General features: G+C 37.0%; 1 pseudogene; it reads right to left on the reverse strand.

Annotated features, from left to right (window-relative positions):
* Positions 1-9,073: 9,073 nt before the first annotated feature.
* On the reverse strand, positions 9,074-11,703 carry LOC110258892 (olfactory receptor 9G19-like; annotated as a pseudogene).
* Between the last annotated feature and the right edge of the window lie 10,443 nt (positions 11,704-22,146).

The raw sequence follows: 22,146 nt of genomic DNA on the forward strand, positions 1-22,146 counted from the left end.
GGTGAAAATCTGATATGATAAGGAGACAGAAAAAATTAGTGCCTTCTCTGGTGAAAGAAATAAACAGAGGTATCAATTAAGTCAACAATGACTAGGAGACTTTCCCCCTTAATCCCTTACTATCTTTTTTTTTTAAAAAAAGGATATAATTTCAGTCTGTGACTTGAGAAGCCCACTGGAAATGCAGTCAAGATCTGATTTTATTTTATTTACTTATTTATTTAGCATCTTTTTAGGGCCATGCCCACAGCATGTGGAGATTCTCAGGCTAGGGGTTGAGTCAGAGCTATAGGCACTGGCCTACGCCATAGCCACAGCAATGCCAGGTTCAAGCAGCATCTGTGACCTACACCACAGCTCATGGCAACGCCAGATCCTTAACCCACTGGGCAAGGCCAGGGATCAAACCTGTGTCCTGATGGATAATAGTTGGGTTCGTTAACTGCTGAGCAACGACAAGATATCCAACATCTGATTTTAGAATTAAGGTCTTCATTTACCAATTGTTTGATGAAGTGCAAGTACCTTGTCTCATCAACAGTTAAGCAAAATGATGACCTCTGACAGTTGGTGTGATTGAATTTAGGTCATATTTCAGGAAAATATCCATCCAAATATCTGTTACATGGGAAGTACTCAAATATTTTCAGTGTTCTGTATATATTATTGGGAATTTTTTTATATGTCAGGCATTGTGTTAATAGTTACACAAATACCAATGCACTGTAATACTCCCACAACTATTAGTACAAATAGAAAAATATTTGTATTGCTCATTATGTTCAGATAGCATCCTAAATCCTATGATTAACCCACTTCATCATTTGCACAATTTGTAAGATAAGCATTATAATCTTCACATAGTTTAGGAAACATTTTCAAGGTCCCAGAACTGGTAAACAGCAGAGCTGGTATTTAAATCCAGAATTTTCTTTACCAAGAATACATGCTCTTGGTGTACCCATTATGGCACAGCACAAACAAATCATACTAGCATCCATGAGGATGTGGGTTTGATGCCTGGCCTCACTCAGTTGGTCAGGGTTCTGGCGTTGCTACCATGAGCTGCGGTATAGGTTGCAGATGTGGATCTGATTCCACGTTGCTGTGGCTGTTACGTAGGCTGGCAGCTATAGCTCTGATTTGATCCCTAGTCAAGTAGCCTGGGAACTACCATATGCCATAACTGCACCCCTTAAAAAGCCAAAAAAACAAAACAAAACAAAACTCTATTAAGCCATCTCTTATAAGTAAATATATTTCTCTCGCATTCCCTAATTAAGGCAGTCCTGTACTCCTCTGACAACCTGAATTTCTTTATCTATTAAAAAAGGTTTATAGGTCACAGACATGGCTTGGATCTGGCAGTGCTGTGGCTGTGGCGTTGGCGGCAGCTACAGGTCTGATTCAATCCCTAGACTGGGAACCTCCATATGACAAGGGTGTGGCCCTAAAAAGGACAAAAGACAAAAAAGAAAGAAAGAAAGAAAGCTTTAAAAATTATTTTCTTAACTGTTTTTATTCTGCACTTTTCTTTAGCTGATGTGAGATTTATATATATACAGTCAAAGTATTTTTTGATACAGCAGATGTTGAATATTAGGAAAAAACAAATTTTTGGTGCCAAAGATATATTGAAAAATCATGAATCCCTCAAGGTTTATATCTTGACTTTCCCGAGCTCTCAGAGAGAAGCTAAAAGAAGGAATATAATATAAAACACTCTGGCATTAGAGCTAACGCTCCAGTAGCCAGTTGACTTTCCTCCAGAGACAGTGAGGGAAAACTAAAACTCAGAGGGCTATGATTTACTTAAATGATAAAACATTTATTTTTGAGCTAAACTGCACACACTGCTGTTACTGGAATGCAAATCCAAGTTTTCTCACTTAAAGTCTAGTTTTTCCACTTGTTATTTAGAGAACTATCCTAATCCTTTAAATGTAGCTAATGGCTCCAAAGAAGACGGATGGCCAGTAGGCACACGAAAAAATGCTCAGCTTCACTAATTATTAGAGAAATGCAAATGAAAACTATAATGAAGTACCATCTCACACTAGTCAGAATGGCTATCATTGAAAAGTCTATAAATAGCAAATGCTGGAGAGTGTGTGGAGAAAAGAGACTCCTCTACATTGTTGGTGGGAATGTAAATTGGTACAACCACTATGGGAAACAGCATGGAGATTCCTTAGAAAACTAAAAGCATAATTGCCATGTGATCCAGAAATCCCCCTCCTGGCCATCTATCTGGACAAAACTATAATTTAAATGTAGCTGGTGGCTTCAGAGAACATGTGACTTATTGATGATATTATGGTTAAAAAAAAAGTAAAAAAAAATCTTGGAATCCTTGCCAGTATAGAATGGATCTCTTCTTTTTTAACAGAGACTTTTATTTTATTGAATATTCTATGATACATTTAAATTTTTTGTTTCCCCAATGTATTATTTTTTTTTCTACTGTACAGCATGGAGACCCAGTTACACATACAAGCATACATTCTTTTTGCTCACATTATCATGCTCCATTGTAAGTGACTAAACATAGTTCTCAGTGCTACACAGCAGGAGATGAGAGAGCATTTCCATGAGATGAAAGAACATAGATCCCTCATGTGAGACAGAGGCTGATGAGCTAAGAGACTAAGAAGGTAACTAAAGATAGGATGGAGGAAGTGGAATGGACCCCAAGAGTTCTCAGCTCACAAAGCTTATTAGAAGCCATAGCAGGGTGTTGGCCTTTAAAACAACACAAATGGAAACATTGTCATGATGAGAAAGTAATAGGATCAGATTTACATCTTCAATGTTTACACTGGCTGTAGATCAGATAATGGATAGAAATGGAGGAAATGTTTCCTTTTAACTGGAATTTCTCTGAAACGCTTAATCCTTCATCACCTGCTGACAAAGGCAGCAAAGAAGCATTCAAACTTCTTAAGAAAATTTCTAGGGCTTATATAAACTGGGAATTTATTTAATAAACAAGACTCAAAGACTCTCAGGCTCAATTTCTCTTCTAATCAATAATGTATATTTATATAGTAATTTAACGTCAAAATACTAGACAAATCTTAAAGACATCCTTTCAAGGTATTAGATGGTAATGAAAGCATGCCCTCTGTGTTTTTACAAGAAACTATAAAATATTTAAAAGGGTAAGTAAATAATTTTGGTGAAAGTTTTAGAACATTCTAGAAAAAGGCCATATCATATAGTCACCATTCTGACTTCTGTGTGAAACAAAATTGTATCAGAAATGCGTCACCGTTATATTTTGTACCAAGCTTCTAATATTTAAGAGAGAAAGTGGTAAATTAACCTCCAATCAATGATCTACAAAATATATATATTTAAATGACTGGGATTCTTTACTGATTTCCTGATATCAAGAGTAGATTCTATCATTCTAACCTTTGAACTGGGAGAGTTTTATGATTTGTTTTGGCCAATCATTTGCAACATAAGTAGCACCACTGCAGAGGCCTATCCTGGAGCTCAAGAGATGCTGCATGCTTCTCTTCTCACTTTTGGAATTCTTCCACCACCAGGTATATAAGACTTGGTTAGATATTGAGACATCTGGCTGCATTCTTTCCAACCCCAGATGACAGCAAGCTGACCCCCAGACATGTGCGTTGGTTTGTTCTTCAACCAGTCCTCACTGTGCTAACAGCTAAACGCAGACATATATGCCAACCCAGCTGAGTGCAGATGGGACTGGCTTAGGCAGACTTTCATAACTGAACAATTGAAATGGAAAATCCTGTTCAAATCCTGATTCCACCCTCTGGTAGGTCTGAAATCTTGGGAAAGTCTTTTAACAGCTTCCAAACCACATTTCATCACTTTTAAGAAAGTAAGAAAAATACCAGTGCCATATACAATAAGTACTTATGCTGTGTGTCAACTGAAAATATCCCTAACAGTAGCTATTTTTACTCTGAGAAAGATGAGTAATACCTGACTCATTTTTTTAAAATTTGAACTCAAGAGAAAAAAACAGTAAGGCCAAGTTTCCTCAAGGAGACAGCATAAGCCAGAATAGTGGTATCCTTCATAATCTTTCTAAAATCCTGAAAGTTATTTTGTCTCCCATTCACATGCATTTGACAAAAGATTGGTAGGCTTCAAAATGCAACTTTTATTGGTTATGGATAGAAAGTCATGTAATAGAGGCAGAGATAATTACCCATTTGTTTTTCTTTTCTTTTTTTTCTTTTTTTAATTCTTTTGTCTTTTTTTTTTCTATTTATGGCCTCACCTGTGGCATATGGAAGTTTCCAGGCTAGGGGTCAAATCAGAGCTGCAGCTGAGGCTTACAACATAACCACAGCACTACTAGATCCAGACTACCTCTGCAATCTATGCCACAGCTTGCAACAACACCAAATCCTTAACCCACTGAGCAATGCCAGGAATCAAACCTGCATCCTCACAGAGCAAACATCAGGTCCTTAACCAATTAAGCCATAATGGGAATGCCTCTTTTTCTTTCTTTTTTTTTTTAAATTGAAGTTACTTGATGGTGTACACCCTAGGCATTCATTTATTTTCAGATTATATTCCATCATAGGTTATTACAAGATATTGCATATAATTCCCTTTGTTATACAGTAAATCCTTGTTGCTTCTCCCTTAGGCACATGGACTTAACAGATACAGGCCTATGTGCTTTTAAGAGTGCCAAGGTCCTCCCTGGAACACAGTCTCACTCACATGAAAAACTGACTAATCCTTTTCTAGCACCCACCTTCTATGACTTCAGCTTGTTAAAGCCCCTTAGAGAATGGATCAGAGATATAAGAATAGATAATCTCACCCACAACAATATACTGTGCAGAAAAGATTAACAACCCTTACTCATGCACATATCTTTGGAGACATCAGATATGATCACCCTCTTGAAGTGAGAGATGAAATACATTCTCATTTTCACATAAAGACTTGCATGGTCATACTTGTCTCCAGATAAACCAACCATGTGAGCTGTGCATATTCCTTAATTTCATTATCAGGAAAATATTTAATTGCTTTTAAATTTTTGGAATGCTGGATCTCTGAAAATCTAACAAAAGCAATATATCTTCTCTCCAACATCCAAAACTGTACATAAGTTTAAACAAAGAAAATTTTAGAGAGATGATGAAGCCCCAGAAACCTATCCATGGATTTGGTGGTTATGATTCTTAAAAACAAACAAGCAAACAAACAAAACCCTACACTAAAAGTTTCCTACGTCTCTTCCTAGTGCTAACATTCTATATTTATAAGAGATGAGTAATAAATACTTCACATGTCTACAGCTGAATTCCTAGTCACCCCCCCCCCCAAATTGATCATCTGCTCATTTCTCAAATAAGGTAGTAAATTCTACTCAAGCCACACACCAGGAATCAACCTATTCTCCCTGTCTCCTACGTCCTCTTCAAACTTCCAAGAAACCCCGGTGTCCCTGCCTTCAATACACATCCTGAATCTGAGCCCTTCTCACCACCTCCACTGATGCCACCTGGTCCAAACAATCATCATGTTGCCAAGAATACTGCAAAAATACTTCTAACTGGTCCATATACATATTCCCCTGTAACATGTTTTTAATATATCGGTCAGTATGGTTCTGTACCACAAAAAAAGGGCAATATCATTATTGCTCTTAAAAACAAAACAAAACAAAACAAAACAAAAACAAACAACAACAACAAAAACACTTCTACTCTACCAACTGATTTTAAGTTATTCAAAGTCCATATGGTGGACTAAAGGCTGTCTATTACCTGCATGTCCTTATCGTCTAAGACTTGCCACCCCCTGATTTCTGTTCCAACCTTGATGACTTTCACTGCTTCTCCCAAACAGCAGCCTGGCCCCAGAATCAGAGATATTTGAACTATCTCTTCCTCCATGTGAATATTATCCCCCAGACATTTGCAGGGCTCACAACCTCATCTTTCAAGGCCAATCGAATGTCATTTTCTGACATTTCTGCATGTCCGCATCATTCCAGTTTAAATTCCAGATCCTCTTCCCACCAACAATCCCCATCCTTCTTAGTCGGCCCAGACTCTGCTCTATTTTCCCCAAGACTTACAGTTATCTTCTAACATTTGTTTATTAAATTGTATGTTTTTCCGCACTAGAATGCTTTAGCTATGGGGCAGAAAGGTTCCTCTGTTTTGTTTACTGCTGTATCCCAAAGTATAAGGCACTTCCTGGTATCGAATTTACGTATTCCTAAAATCAATTAAAGGGTTATAACCTTTACACATGAAACTGTTTTTTCCAAATTATTGTCTATGGCTACTCTAGCTCAAACTATTCAGGAGAAATCTTCACTTGAGTAGACTCCCCTGATCAAAAGAAGGAGGAAGACAGGACACATAACCATCAAGATGGACTAAAATGACTTCTGAATTTAATATAAATTGTAATATGAAAGTAAATAAATGAAAAAACAAAGAAAATGTCAGAGGCAGTCCTGCTGAAACATGTCATATAGAACAACTTTGATTCTGTCCCTTTCTCCCTACACTGGAGCACTTAAAATTCTGGGAAGCCTACACATATCCCCCTAGCCCCTGAAAATAAGTACCAAGAAGTGAAAATATCACACATTTCTGTTTAGTGAGTAAATAGATGATGATCCAGTGTAACCACCAGACTGAACTTGAATTCTAGATGAAGGTTATGTACATCATTAATGGAATTCTATTTAGAGGATTGTGTGTGTGTGTGTGTTGGCATAACAAGGACCCTGTGAGAGCCATGTCAGACTCTGCCTGAGGCCACAGCTCAGGTCACAGAGAGGCCAAACCTCTTTGCTCCCCCTGATCCCCGCTGCTTACCCTTGATCAGGACCAGCACTCCTGGAAGTGATACTCTCTTCCCTCTGACGTCTGGGTATGCTTTGTTGGACCCAATATATGTATTTCCTTAACAGCCCTTCCTTTGGGACCTCTTTCACAGAACAGCTCAGAAGCATGTACCTCAGTCTCCAAAGACACAATTAGAGTTCATTCGGAGTACAGAGAAGATACATTAATGAGGTTATGATGAAATGAACAGCATTTCATCAAAAGGTGACTCTCAAAAAGAATCTATGTCACAATATAACCATACATGTATCTAACAATAGAAACTCTCCAAATTGTCCTAATTAGACTTTTCTAGAAGCTATCATGTGGTTCATGTTTTTCCTGACCAGTGCTCCTCTATCTTCCTAGGCTATACTTTCATGTCTCATTCATCAGGAAAATTTCCATCAATCCTTGGTGCTATGGCTTGAGTTATAACACTCCAAAGTTCATATGTTGAAGCCCTAACCTCCAGAAATTTGGAATGTGACTGTATTTTGAAGTAGAACCTTTATAAAGGTGATTCAGTGAAAAGGAGGTGGCTAGGATGAACTCTAATCCAATCTGACTGGTGCCTTTATAAAACACAAAAAGTGGAAATTTAGACACAAAGAGATATGAGGGGTGCTTGGGCACAGAAAAAAAGACCATGTGAGGAGAAAGCAAGAAGGTGGCCATGTGCAAGCAGAGGAAAGAGGCATCAGAACAAATCAACCTTGCTAGCACCTTGATCTGGGCCTTTTAGCTCTAGAACTGTGGGGAAAATAAATTTCTATTGTTTACAATATCCAGAATCTGGTATTTTTTTATGGCAGCCTTAGGAAACTAACATACTTCTTAATCAATACTAGGACTTTTTTATGTTGATTTTTATATATAAAAAGACTACTTAAATTAGGAGATGCAATGTATCATAATAAGGCATTCCTTAATTTTTCATTAATTGAGATATATATAACTGAAGAAAGAAATACAAACACCCACATGACCTTAATCGCTATCAATTACTGCTTTACCTTGCAGAGATTTCCACTCTGAATCCTCTTTTGGATGCAAAGCTTTTTGAAGTCTCTCTGTCTCTGTCTCTCTACTTATTTATTTCTAGCTACATCTCCATTTCTTTCTGTTTCATGCAGCAATTCTTCTTCTTTTGATCTTGATTTTTTTTAACTATTGGGAAATTATTTATTGGTAGGTTTCAGTGACTCTAAATAAAAATATTTGTTTTCATATATATATGTATATATGTGTGTGTGTGTATATATATATGTGTGTGTGTGTGTGTGTGTGTATATATATATATATATATATATGCTTTATTTGACAATACATATATTGTCAAGGAAATCTCTGTATTGGAGCAAGCACAAATATGAAAATCAGAAAAGAAAAAATAAATTTATTTTGAAGGGCATTTTATGGTAGATATTCTACTTATGACCTGCTAACTAACACACTGTCCTAACAAATGAATAAGTACCCCTGGAGTTATCAATTCTGAGTTTGCATTCTTATTTTCTCACCTATGAATTACCTGATTTGAAGCAAGTCATTTCATCCATCTAATCATGACAATGAATCCATAATGAATGTTATTATTTTATATTATATAGTACTATACTTACGAGCAACTTATGAACTGTCAAGTGTAATTAAAAATAAAGACAAAAATGACTCTTACAACCTTCTCAGAATCTCAAGAGCAGTGCTCTTGACTCTGTTCTGAGTCAGCATGCATGGCAGTTTTTCCAATTGATGCAGACTCGTTTATTTTAAACACATATTCAAAGACATTAATGCCAAATTAAAAAGACAAATGTAATACGCAATTTCTACATTATCCAATGACTTTATCTTTTGCTCATTTTACTTATTTCAGAGATTTACAAGCTCTTATCTGTTATCCATGACATTGAAATTAATTTTTTAAAAAATAATAATTGGAGTTCCCGTTGTGGCTCAGCAGAAATGAATCTGACTAGCATCCATGAGGATGCAGGTTTGATCCCTGGCCTTGCTCAGTGGGTTAAGGATCCAGCACTGCCATGAGCTGTGGTGTAGGTCACAGATGCAGCTCAGATCCTGCATTGCTCTTGCTATGGTGTAGGCCAGCAACTATAGCTCTGAGTCAACACTTAGCCTTGGAATCCCCATGCGCCATGGGTGTGGCCCTAAAAAAAGACACAAAAAATAAAAACTAAAAAAGAGTCTTTTGTTTAACAAAATATTTGTTTAAGATACTTTGCTCTATCTATCATTTTCCTTAGGGCATCTTTAATATCTTTATTTCTTGAGCTATAGATCAAGGGATTCAATATGGGAATCAACACTGTGTAGAACACTGACACCACTTTATCCCTTTCCAGGGCATAGCTAGTACTTGGTCAGGAGTAAATAAAGACAACTGAACCATAGTACAAGGTGACAGATGTCAGGTGAGAGCCACAAGTGGAAAATGCCTTGAGGCGACTTTGGGTAGAGCAAATCTTCAAGATGGCAGCAATGATGAAGAGATAGGAAGCAAGAATAAGCACGGTGGGAGTGATGACATTGGAGGCAAGTATGAAATAGAGCACAGCCTGATAACTTTCCTTCACATCACAAGCCAACTTGACAAGGGGTGGCAGATCACAGAAGAAATCATCAATGATGTTCTTTCCACAGAAGCTCAAGGTAAATGTTTCACTGGTGATGATAGTTGAGTTCACAAAGCCACCAAAGTATGAAGCTGCAACAAGACTGGCACATAACTTTGGAGACATTGCCTGGGAATAAAGCAAGGGGTTGGAGATGGCCCCCATGGCGGTCATAAGCCATGGCAACCAACAGGTAACATTCACTATAGGCCAGGCCACTGAGAAGAAGAACCGAGCTAGGCAGCCAGCCAAAGAGATGATTTTGTCATCAGAGATGCAGGTCGTCAGGATTTGGGGGGCATAGACAGAAGCATACCAGAGATCCAGGAATGACAGATTCCCAATGAAGAAATACATGGGTGTGTGGAGCTGAGAATCAGCACAGAAAAGAGAAATGAGGGTGATGTTTCCCAACAGAGTGATGATGTAAATGCTGAGGAAGATGTAAAAGAGAACACTCTGTAACCACAGGTCTGTCATGAACCCTAAAAGTATAAACTCATTCACTGTGGTGAAACTTTTCTCATCCGTTGATTTTAGGTTTCGTTGGTTCCTCTCTGTGAAAAGATTAATCAGTAGGTCATGATTAATGGTATTAGCAGATCAGTTTCCCCATCATTTGCCATTTGAGATCATTGAAATAATCCAATGGATGTCTATACACTGTTCATTTTAAGAAATGCTTATGCTGAACTGGGTACAATTCCTGTTGGAAAACTGAGAACTTATTCTATGGTGCCTTAAAAGATCAGATATTATGTATATAATGCAATATGTGTCGCCATATATGTTTAATCTAATTGTCCTCCTTTTGAGAAATTATGATTTGTTCATCTTCTCTTCTGTTTGTGCTTAGGGTGGTTGGGGAACATGTGGGAGAAAGGAGGGAGGGAGTTTGTTTTCTCTTCAAGAATCCTTTGGCTTTACTAGAGAAATACACGAAGAAATATACTTTTATGATTCTAACCGTATTTTGAAATATCCTTGGAAGTGCATTTACACTAATTTCCTCAAAGGCAATAATCATATTTTATTCAACATTTTATCCACAAAACCAAGAACACAGCTACACATAAAATTTAAAAAAAGGGTAACTCAAATAATAGGTTTACTTAGATCATAGGCATTTGAGACCACACCTATTTGTATGACACTCAAATGTATGCTGAAAGGAAGAGAAAATATTTATCATTGGATAATGTGGATAATTGTGTTCAAAATGTAGTTGAATTCCCTACAGACTCAAGAGTTTAAAAAATAAAAAAAAATCTAACCTGAATTGGCCAAACCAAATGGTTTGGGAGAATAAGGTACACTGAATATGGCTCATAAAGATATCCAAGTTATTATTTTTTTAATTGAAGTGTAGTTTACTTACAATATTACATTAATTTCAGGATGATTATTCAGTATTTTTACAGATTATACTCCATTAAAAGTTATTACAAGACACTTACTCTAATTCTCTGAGGTATACAATAGATCTTTATCACGTATCTATTTTATACATAGCAGTTTGTATCTTTTAATCCTGCACCCCTAAATTGCCCCTCCCCTTTCCTTTTCCCCATTGGTAACCACTAGTTTGTTTTCTATATCTGTGAGTATATTTCTGTTTTGCATATACATTCATTCGTTTTGTTTTTAAAATTCTGCATGTAAGGGATATCATACAGTACTGGTCTTTGTCTAGCTTACTTCACTAAGCATAATATTCTCTGTGCCGTGTTGTTGCAAATGGCAAAAGTTCATTCTTTTTTATGGCTAATATTTCATTGCATATGTGTTTTATATACATATATATACACACATTAAATATACACACATATATACCACATCTTTATCCCTTTGTCTGTCAATGGGCACTTGCATGGCTTGCATATCTTGGATGCTGTGAACATTGGGGTGCTTGTATCTTTTCAAATTAGTGTTTTCCTAATTCCTGGAACCTTGGGATGCTACTTTATGGGAGAAGAGTTATTAAGTTAAAAGCATAAGACATTTAAGAAAGGAAGAGTATCAGAGTGAGCCCTAAAAGCAATCACAAATATCCTTCTAAGAAGGAAGTAGAGGAAATCTTAACTATAGATACCTGGGAAGGAGGCCCCAGCCATTGAAGCAGAGGCTAAAGAGATACAACCACAGGGGATGCTGGTAACCCTATTAGATTCTCCACTAGAGCTACTGGGTAGGGTGTGACCTGCCCACATCTTGATTTCAGCCCAGGGATCTTGAGTTCTGACCTGCAGAACTGAGAAAGTTAATAAATTTGTGTTGCGTTAAGCCACCAAGTTTATGATAATTTGTTAATACATGAAGTGATGGAATCCAATCTCTAACAGTCTTCTTTCCTTCAGACACAGAAGCAGGAGACTGAACTGTTCCCAACAATGGTAGAAGCACCGTCTCCACTCGTCTATGTCACAACCCACAGCACGATCAAAAAAGGGCTAAGTTAGTATTGTCTGTCAGGGTCCTGAACAGGCAAGGAAATAACATTTACGCTCTTAGATCCGAGGCTTTCAAAATCTCGTATGCTTGAATAAAAACAGAATATTTTATTTTAGATGATGAACTTAAAATTAAGATAGAAAAATAAAGAATTGCTCTTTTAGAACTGTATATTTTCAATGGATGGAATCCATAGATTTAAACCGTAAAATAAATTAAATGCTGCATTTATTATCAAATTAGAGAGTACCAATAATAAGCAAAGGAGGAGTGGAATAAGTAACATTTCAATTCCCTTAGAATATCAAGACTGTCATGGGCTACAGTCATTTGTAACAAAGCATATTCCTAGAAGCAGCTTAAGATCAGCAATGGGGTCCTACTGCACAGCACAGGAACCACATCCAATCTCTTGGGATAGAACATAATGGAAAACAGTATGAGAAGAAAATGTAAATATGTGCATGGCTGGGTCACTATGCTGTACAGAAGAAATTAACACATCACTGTAAATCAACTATACTTTAATAAAAAATTAATTTTTCAAAAGATCATGAATCAACAGATCTGGGTTCTGCTCTGAATTGACTGCTGACAGTTTTAAATGATGTCTTCTAAAACATTATTTTCTCATTTACCTTTCTTAGTTCAATGGGACTATGAGATCACAAATGTGATTACACACTGAAAACTAGAAGTGAAAACTATGTATTGCATTTCCTATAACTTCATGATTTCTTCATCTGTCCTTCAGTTATATTTGCTTTACCTTCCAAGGATTTCTAGTTACACCATGCAGTCTTCCTAGAGATTCATGTATTTTCATGCAGAAAATTCCCCATCTTTAACGTATGGCTTTTGTGCAAACTGGGAAATTGCAGAGCTTATTTGTAGAATTACAATTGGGAATGTAAATTTCAAAATGCATTTCTTCCCTAATCTCTTATTTTCTTCTATAATCATTGAAACATAAACTAGGCATATGTATGGATGTCTACATATATGACATATACCTCAATGCTTTTACAAATAAAAAAGGGTTGAAGGTGTCTTAGTGTGAGACATAGGGTACAGATAAATAGCATAAGTTAAGAAAACAGAAAAAGAAAAACAAACCCTGGGCATAGTATAGAGGTAAAGATAAAAGCCTGCTGCATACCAACAGGTTCTACCTTCTGCTCTGTGCAGATCATAAATTTGACTTGAACGTTTCTAGCAGCCTGTGTATATAATTAGTAGCATTCAAAGGACAAGGAATCCACCAAAAAATTGGGCACAACATTAACATTCTTGATATTAATTTCAAAATAATTTCTCTCAAGTGTCCTTGTAAAGTGAATGAGCAAAATATAATGCATAATATACTATGTTGAATAGAAGTCATACATGTGTGTGTGCGTGCACACACACATGAGCTTTTCTGAGCTGCCTTCACTTGCTATTTATTCATAGACTTAAAGCTGATGAATGCCTTGTTAGATTCGAGGGACACTCAGAAATCTCCTCCCCACAATATCTCCCTTGCTCTTTTCTCAAACATCTCCCACTGTCAGGTGAACCTTTTAAGAGGTACATGGTTCTGGGAGTGGTCATCCAAAAAAAGCTGATCTCTTAGTGACTTAATCTGTCCTCTCCAGGGTCAATGCACCTGCCATCTCTGTCATTCTGTTTAATACTTTAATCAGGCACTTCTTGAGTTAACATAATAATAATAATAGTACTGTGTGATTACAAAGACCTATCTATATTTATATATAAGATCTATCTACCTATATATTTATATATAAATCTTAGATATTAAAAAGTGAAATATATATATAGGACTATAATACAGATAAATACATATGGAAATATATAGAGATAACAGATACAGATATGCATATAGACATTGAGGGATAGATAGATAGATAGACTGACTTACATTTCTTCTTTTAAAGAGCTCCTAGCACATGAACTTCCTAACATTGAAAAAGAAACATTTCAAAGCCATGAAAACATTGATCCATATTAATGTCTTTTCTCTAACCAACTCTATGGACAGATAAGCTTGCTGCAAGATAAAAGGAGAAGCAACAGAGTTACACACAACTACAGAGGGTTTATAAGAATGACAGCATGCAGCAAGGATACATCTAAGTCTACTGAACTGAAAAGTGGAGTAAGAATGGACAAAAAAGACATTTGGAGACATTTCAGCTTCTTCATCAAATATAATTATAGGAAAGAAAACCTTATTGTAGTTCATGAATTAGAATTATGTTATGAATTGTTTATATTAAGAAGTGTTTTGGTTTTGACCATATGATGATTTCCTGACCTTTCTCACCTGGTTAATTTAACATAATACTAACTCTGTGAACATAAATAGCTACTTCATTTCAATTTCAACTCAAGTCCAGATTTTCTCACATTACCTTAGAATAAAGAAGGCCTTCTATTCACTTCACAGGAAACCTATTTCCAAACATAACAATGTTGAGAGAAAATATAAGTCTGAGCATCCCTTTGGGATATATACTGCTAAAAGCAAAGAAGACCTGCATGTGCTATTCTGGTGCCAAGTGATCAATTACAAGACTCAGTTATGTTTCTGAAAAGAAGTAAGGAGAGATCATTCATCATGAATATAATTGGTCCAATTAATCTGTAAAGCCCTTAGGCATTGTGAGTTTCGCTCATGCATTTGTGATTAAAGGAGAATTCTGCAGAAAGGAATAGCGAACAGAATAGTCAGCACACAGTAGAATTATTGACAGTCCGTAATGATAATGAAAATAATAATGATGAAGATCATACAATATCTCTCTTTGCTTAGGTCCAAGACAGAGAGTTACATCCAAGCAGAACTCAGATGGAGTGTTCAAAGACCGTGCTGGGAGGGCACATGTATACACTTGAGGAGTGGCAGGACAGTACTGGGAGGTCACGTGTATACACTTGAGGAGCAGCAGGACTTGGGGACCTTTTCAGGATGGTACAGCAAGGAAGTTGAATAAAGATAGGTAAACCATGATATAAGAGCCCCAGAAGTCCACGATCAATAGAGTTGAGATGCAAGACCATGCTTTACGTACTGTCAAGGAAGGAGTCTAAACTTTGGGGAGACAGGAATGCTGGTGAAGATCAACTAGGTGCAAACTGTTCAACCATCAGCTAAAGCTGGTTCTCAAATCCTTTGATCTCAAAAACTTTTATACTCTTAAAACTTATTGGAGACTTCAAAGGGATTTTGTTTATGTGGGTTATATCTATCAATACTTACCATTTCTGATGTAAAAAATAAGAAAAAAACATTTTTCCTTAATTAATTTAAAATAAATAATAAGCTATAATGTGTCCACACAAAAATAGATTAATAAATACATATAACTATTTACATTCCCCAAAATATAAAAGGAGCAGATTTTTAAGTTTTAGAAATTTTTTATAAATACTTGGCTTTAATAAGACAGCTGAATTCTTACATGAGTTCTGAATTCAGTGTATAGTTAGCCCTTGAACAACACAGGGATTAGACATACCAACGTTCCATGGGTCAAAAATCCACGTATAATTTACAGTTAGCCCTCTGTATATGTGGTTCCTTTGTATCTACTGTTTCCCATCTTTGAAGGATCATATTGTGGTATTTACCCTTGGAACACAAGTTGTATATTTAGGTAAAGTACATAGTGAATATATATAAGTGAATTCATGCAATTCAAACATCTGCTATTCAAGGGTTAAATGTATTGAGATATGTTGCTTCAGCCAAACCATATGAAAAAAAAAATCAGCCTTAAACACATATGCACTTCAAAAAGATGAGAATATTGTCAACATCTTTGGATAACTGTAATACTATTCTCTGATACTATAACAAAACACAAGTAGCATTTTTAATTTTGGTGTGAAATATAAAGCCTATATCTGTAATATCTGGGTCTATTATCAAAATATTGAGCTTATGGATCCCGTGAAACCATCAAAAAATCCCGAAAGTTTCCTACACTGCACTCTGGGAACCAGTGCTCTAAACATATCCCTTGAAAGAGCCCAGCGGACATTCCTTGCACAAAGGAAGTGCATTAGTGAGAAGAGCCTCAAAAATCTCTGTGACTGTCCTCAGTGGGCTGGAGATGACAGAAAGAAATGTTACCACAAAATTTGATATCATTTTTAAATTTTCTTTATTTAATTAGAGTGTAATTGATTGGCAGTGTTGTGTAAATTTCTGCTGCACAGCGTAGTGAACAAGTACACATATATATACGTATATATGTATATATATGCATTCTTTTTCTCAAAGAGAAAGACAAATAGCATGTAATATTACTTATATGTGGAATCTAAAATATGGCACAAATGAGCCTATTCACAAAACTGAAACAGACTGAAAGACATAGGGTTGCCAAGGGGGTGGGGGGGAGAAGTTGGATAGATGATTTAAAATTAGGTTTCTTTTTTTTTTTTTTTTGCGATTTCTTGGGCCGCTCCCATGGCATATGGAGGTTCCCAGGCTAGGGGTCCAATCGGAGCTGTAGCCACCGGCCTACGCCAGAGCCACAAGCAATGTGGGATCCGAGCCTCATCTTTGACCTACACCACAGCTCATGGCAATGCCAGATCCTTAACCCACTGAGGAAGGCCAGGGATCAAACCCACAACCTCATGGTTCCTAGTCGGATTCATTAAACACTGAGCCACAACGGGAACTCCCAAAATTAGGTTTCTTGATTTGAACAAGAATAGTGGAATCCTGAAGAGTTTCAGCTAAGAGAAAGCATGTAATCATAAGATATAAATGGATGTGATTACTAGAAGAGCCACAGGAATATTTGCAGTTGCAGTCACCGAGGAAAATAAATGACTATGCATCAATTGTGCTGCATCATAGAGCTAGTGACATGCAGAAATAGACATGATTCAAATCCAGGTCTTCTCACTCCAAAACATCTTCTCCCAAGAAATGTAATAGCCTCCATATCTATCAGGCACATACACATATTTAGGATTATGGCCATCAATGGGAGGAAATAATAAAAAGAGGACCTTTCCTCAAGAAAAGAATAACATAATGGGAGAAATAAGCATCTGAAATCAAATAAGTGCAATAAAATGTGTAAGAGATATATATTATAGATTTCTGTAAAAAGTAGAGAAAAAGGAAAAAATAAATGAGCATTTGATATATTAAGGGAAATAAGGAAATTGTATAATAGTCTGACAAAGTTTGTCCAATGGAAGCGATATTAATTTATACTGAAATTTAGTATAAATATAGAAATCAATAATAAAGTAAAAATTTTATCATTCATTAAGCTATGGCTTCTCAACTCTGACCCCACTCTTCTTTCTGCTTTGGCTGAGACAGTGCAAACCACATTTCTTCCTTGCCAACTTCTACCTGCAAAGGTAGAAGGAGGCTGGTGAGCTGGAAGAGGGTCAAAGACTTTTACCTTTCTGCTGTTACCTTCTGTGCCCATTAGTGTCACCCTAGAAATGCTTATTCACATAAATATAGAAATGGTGTTCCAATGGTTTAACATTTGATTCCACCTTGCAGTTTTCCATTATTGGTTGAACCAGCCTTATGACAGCACCTCCAAGACACAAGCCTCAAATATTTGGAGTCTCTAGACCATGTAGTAAGTGGGGAGGGGAGGTCCTCTGAACTTTGCTGAAGAGCAGTACTTTCTCTGAGGTCTGAGTTTCAGCTTTTCAGGATCTTCCAATTTCTAAATTTTAATAATTTCAAACTTTTCCCATGTTTGCTCCAGCCCTCAGTGTTAAAGCCTGAAATTGTTACTTCTTTTACTCTGAAGCTTTCTCTTTTGTTTTTTTTTCAATTCTTCAACAACAAGTTAGCATTTCTCATATTCATATGTTCTCTATAAAAATAATTACCTGGGTTTCTGTCTCCTGGCCAGAATCTAGCTGATGCAAAAAAAAAAAAAAAAAGAGCAAAAACGACAACAACAAAAAATTTTTTTCAAAGAGAACTAACAGTGCAAAAACATGGAAGTATGAAAAAATTAATTCATGAATGAATGAATTATAATACAGTCTTTTTACTCAAAATAAAATTTATTGGTTGGAGAAAAAAGTTTTAATCTGTTCTACTTTACAAAACTTTTTAGCACATTCTGCTTTTTTATTCCCTTGATTGGCTAATACATAACATATTCATGAAGGGCTAACTTGAGGCAGGCACAATAATAAGCATTCCTAATCGCATTGATTCCTCACTTGAAATCCCTTATCTATTATTATCTCCAAATTCCAATTTATAGGTGAGGAAACTTTGTTTTAGGAAGGTTGCTTTTTTTTTTTTTTTTTTTTTTTTGGTCTTTTTAGGGCCACACCTGTGACACATGGATGTTCCCACACTAGGTCAAAAAGAAGCTACAGCTGCCGGCCTACCACAGCAATATGAGATCCAAGCTTCATCTGGGATGTACACCACAGTTCACTGCAACGCCAGATCCTTAACCCACTGAGTGAGGCCAGGGTTGGAACCCATATCCTCATGGAAACTAGTTGGGTTGGTTACTGCTGATCCATGACAGGAACTCCTGTTTTAGGAAGTTGCAATGAATTACACAAGAGAGCCAGATGTTAAGAGGCAGAACTTGGGTTTAAATTAGGCACTGTGTCTGTAAACCCTCCAAATACAAGAAAACAAAATTGATGGAAATCGCCTTCATAATTTCAAAAACAGTTTGTATTAAAATGCTGAAAATTTAATAATGAAACTATACTTACTTCCCCCTCCCCAACTAGGAAGGATATTGCTTTACTGGCTGATACAGTACCTACTCTGCATACTCCACGTACATTAGCCACATGAAGATAGCAGCTCTTGGCGGATTTTTCCCCAGAAATATCTCTTGGATTTATTTTTTTTTTTTCCTTTCAGTTCTCAGTTTCCACAACCCTTGATGACCCTACTTCAGTGCATTATCTCAAAAACACCAGCACCATCTGTCTGTTCTCTGTTTAATGCTTAGATGATTATGCTGTCACTGAACTTCTGGCCACTGGTTGCTCCTGCTTTCAGTCTTTCCTCCACACAGATGCTCTAATCATTCTCAAAAAACTGATGTCATATTTGATTCCCCATTTGCTACAGAATTGAAACAGATGTGTACGTGGGCAAGCTTAAGCTGTGTGCCTGTTTTAAGTCTGGTTATTTCAAGGAAATAAAGAAAGACACAAGTGTGGGCCCATAAATGCAAACTCACACACAGAACTGAAGAGCTTCCTTGAATAGCACTCAACCATTGGGGAAACAGGTCTAATTGTACAGACTTGATCCAAGAGCATGGGGGCAGAGCTAACTTGTAGAACATTGTGAATTAAGTCATTATTATTCAGCCATGGAAGAGAAGGAAATTGGAATTCCCATTGTGGCTCATTGGGTTAAGATCCCAACACAGTGTCTGTGAGGAAGTGGGTTTGCTCCCTGGCCCCGCTCAGTGGATTGAGGATCTGGCGTGGCTACAAGCTGAGGCATAGGTCGCAGATGGGCTGGGATCCAGTGTTGCCATAACTGTGATGTAAGCCTGCAACTGCAGCTCCAATTTGACTTCCTGGCTTGGGAACTTCCATATGCCACAGGTGTGGCCATTAAAAAAAATGAGAGAGAGAGAAGGAAATCTTGCTATTCACTAAAACAAGGTTAAAACTGGAGGACATATTTCTAAGTGGAAAGTTCTAGACACAGAAAAATAATATGGCAGGATCTCACTTACATAATAAATCAAAAAAGCAGAACTCAAATGGTACTGCCAGGGGCTAGACAGTGGGGCAAAAGGGAAGATGTTGGTCTGAAGGTACAAACTTTCAGTTTTAAGATTCGTAAGTTCTGGGGGGCTAATACACAGCATGATGACTAGTAAATAACAATGTACTTGAAATTTGCTGAGAGAGTAAATCTTAAGTGCTCCTACTACCACTCACAAAAATATGGTAATTATATGAAATACTGAATATGTTAATTAGCTCAGTTGTAAAAATAATTTCCCAATGTACATCAAAACATCACATTATACATGTTAAATGTGTTAGAGGCGGTATTTGTCAGTTTTAAAAGACGGCCTTTTGGAGTTCCCGTCATGGCGCAGTGGTTAATGAATCTGACTAGGAACCATGATGTTGCGGGTTCCATCCCTGGCCTTACTCAGTGGGTTAAGATCTGGCATTGCCATGAGCTGTTGTGGAGGTGGCAGGTGTGGCTTGGATCAGCTCTGGCGTAGGCTGGTGGCTACAGCTCCCATTAGACCCCTAGCCTGGGAACCTCCATGTGCCACAAGAGTGCCCATAGAAGAGGCAAAAAGATAATAAATAAATAAATAAATAAATAAATAAATAAATAAATAAATAAAAAGATGGCCTTTTGATGGCATACTAAAGTATTCATATTTCAGTCATGGAAAGAAAAGGTGGAAATAATACTATTTAGGCAAAGTGCTATACCTTAGAATCTCTGTAAAACCTACAAGTCTCTCCTTTACTAGGAGTTAGAGTTTTTGCCACTACAGGTGGGATGGGAGAGCACTTCCTCCATCTACTACAACCCACCCAATGCTCACCCACACCTGCCCAGTCTTGAGGCACAGTATGGAAGAGGAACAAATGTAAGGCAAGAGGCAGAAAAGGTCACACAGCACCTAGGATTGCTAAGGACCCCAGACAGAATACAAGAGGACTAAGCTACTTAGTGCAACTACAACAGGCACAGGGGCCAGCGGACATTTTTTGGAAGGATTGAAAGAAGGAAGAGGATCATATTCAATGTAAGGAAGAGGATCATACTGACTGTGCTTTTCAATATTTGAGCGATGCTCGCCTAAGAAGGGAGAACCCCTCCTTAAAAGAAAAAAATTCCTGGACATATTAAGGCTAGGTAATTTGCACTTCTATAAGTGGAACTTGAAGAAATAATATAACTATTGTTGTTTCTGACCTTATTGTAAATCACCCACCCTCCTCAAAAACCTCAGACCAGTATGGCAGCTTGACAAGGTGTAGAGGGTGTCAAACTCCTCTACATGACACAAAAGGCTTCTATATTACAGACTGCCTCTCCAGTCACATCTTCGGTTACCCACCACCATCAAGGTCTCCTTTGGTACAGACCTTTAGAACTCTGTGCTGTTTCCTGGAAAAGTATCCACTATGAGCACCTCTCCTTGGATTAGTACATGCTATTCCTTACGGCTGCAATGCTCTTGCAAGCTATTTCACTTTGCATGTTCTACTCATGCCACATAATTCAAGTCAAGAATTAACCTAAAACACTTGGCATTCTTCATTCTCCTGTAGAAATAATGTTAATAACCAACTGCACTTTGTACAAGGTGATCCCCACCCCAAAGATCTGTACAAGGCACTATTAACATCAGGAACTCAGGGTGCCCTCCACACCCAACTCTCAACACTTAAAATAATTAGAATTCCAAGTGCTTGCTAAGTGCCAGGCACAGGTTGAGCACTTTATGGATATCATCTCATTCAAACCTCAAATAATTCAAAAAGATAAAACCTGTTTAGAGCAGTGGAGAACTTTCCTGAACATCATAACAATAAAATGAAACAAAATGTGTAAGTGGCATTTGCACTGTGGCTCAGTAGGTTAAGAACCTGACTCAGTGTCCATGAAGATATGGGTTCAATCCCTGTCCTCACTCATTGGGTTAAGGATCTGATGTTGCCACAAGCTGTGGCATAGATCACAGATGCAACTGGGATCCAGTGTTGCTATGGCTGTGGTGTAGACTGAAGCTGTAGCTCTGACTCAACCCCAGCCCAGGAAATTCTATGTACTGCAGTATGGCCCTAAAAAGAGAAAAAAAAATTAAAAATTATGATGTAACATTTCTTTAAGAAATGAAATGGTTTTGAAAACAGAAAATGCACAGTAATTGTGTTCAAGCATTCTATGAATAATTTGTAAAATATGTTAATACACATAAAGTGTTTGGAACCCTGTTTAAAATATATAATATATAAATTTAGAGTTAATATTAATATTGTTGTTTAATTTCTCTCTTTTGAACACTGAAGTACTTTTCATATCTTTGTGGGGAGGTGGCATAAGATCTCAGAAATTGCAGCATTTCTAGTAATGTGAAATTCCTATCTAATTTTGTTATGGCAGCTGCCCAGCATCCCCATGGCTGCAGTGTATCAGCTCCAACAGCTGTTTTACCCTGTGAGAA

This window comes from Sus scrofa, chromosome 1 (genome assembly GCF_054392235.1).
Source record: "Sus scrofa isolate SSC_HxYL_T2T_F1_AM1 chromosome 1, Sscrofa_HxYL_maternal_Yorkshire_Landrace_v2.0, whole genome shotgun sequence".
NCBI classification, from domain to species: Eukaryota; Metazoa; Chordata; class Mammalia; order Artiodactyla; family Suidae; genus Sus; species Sus scrofa.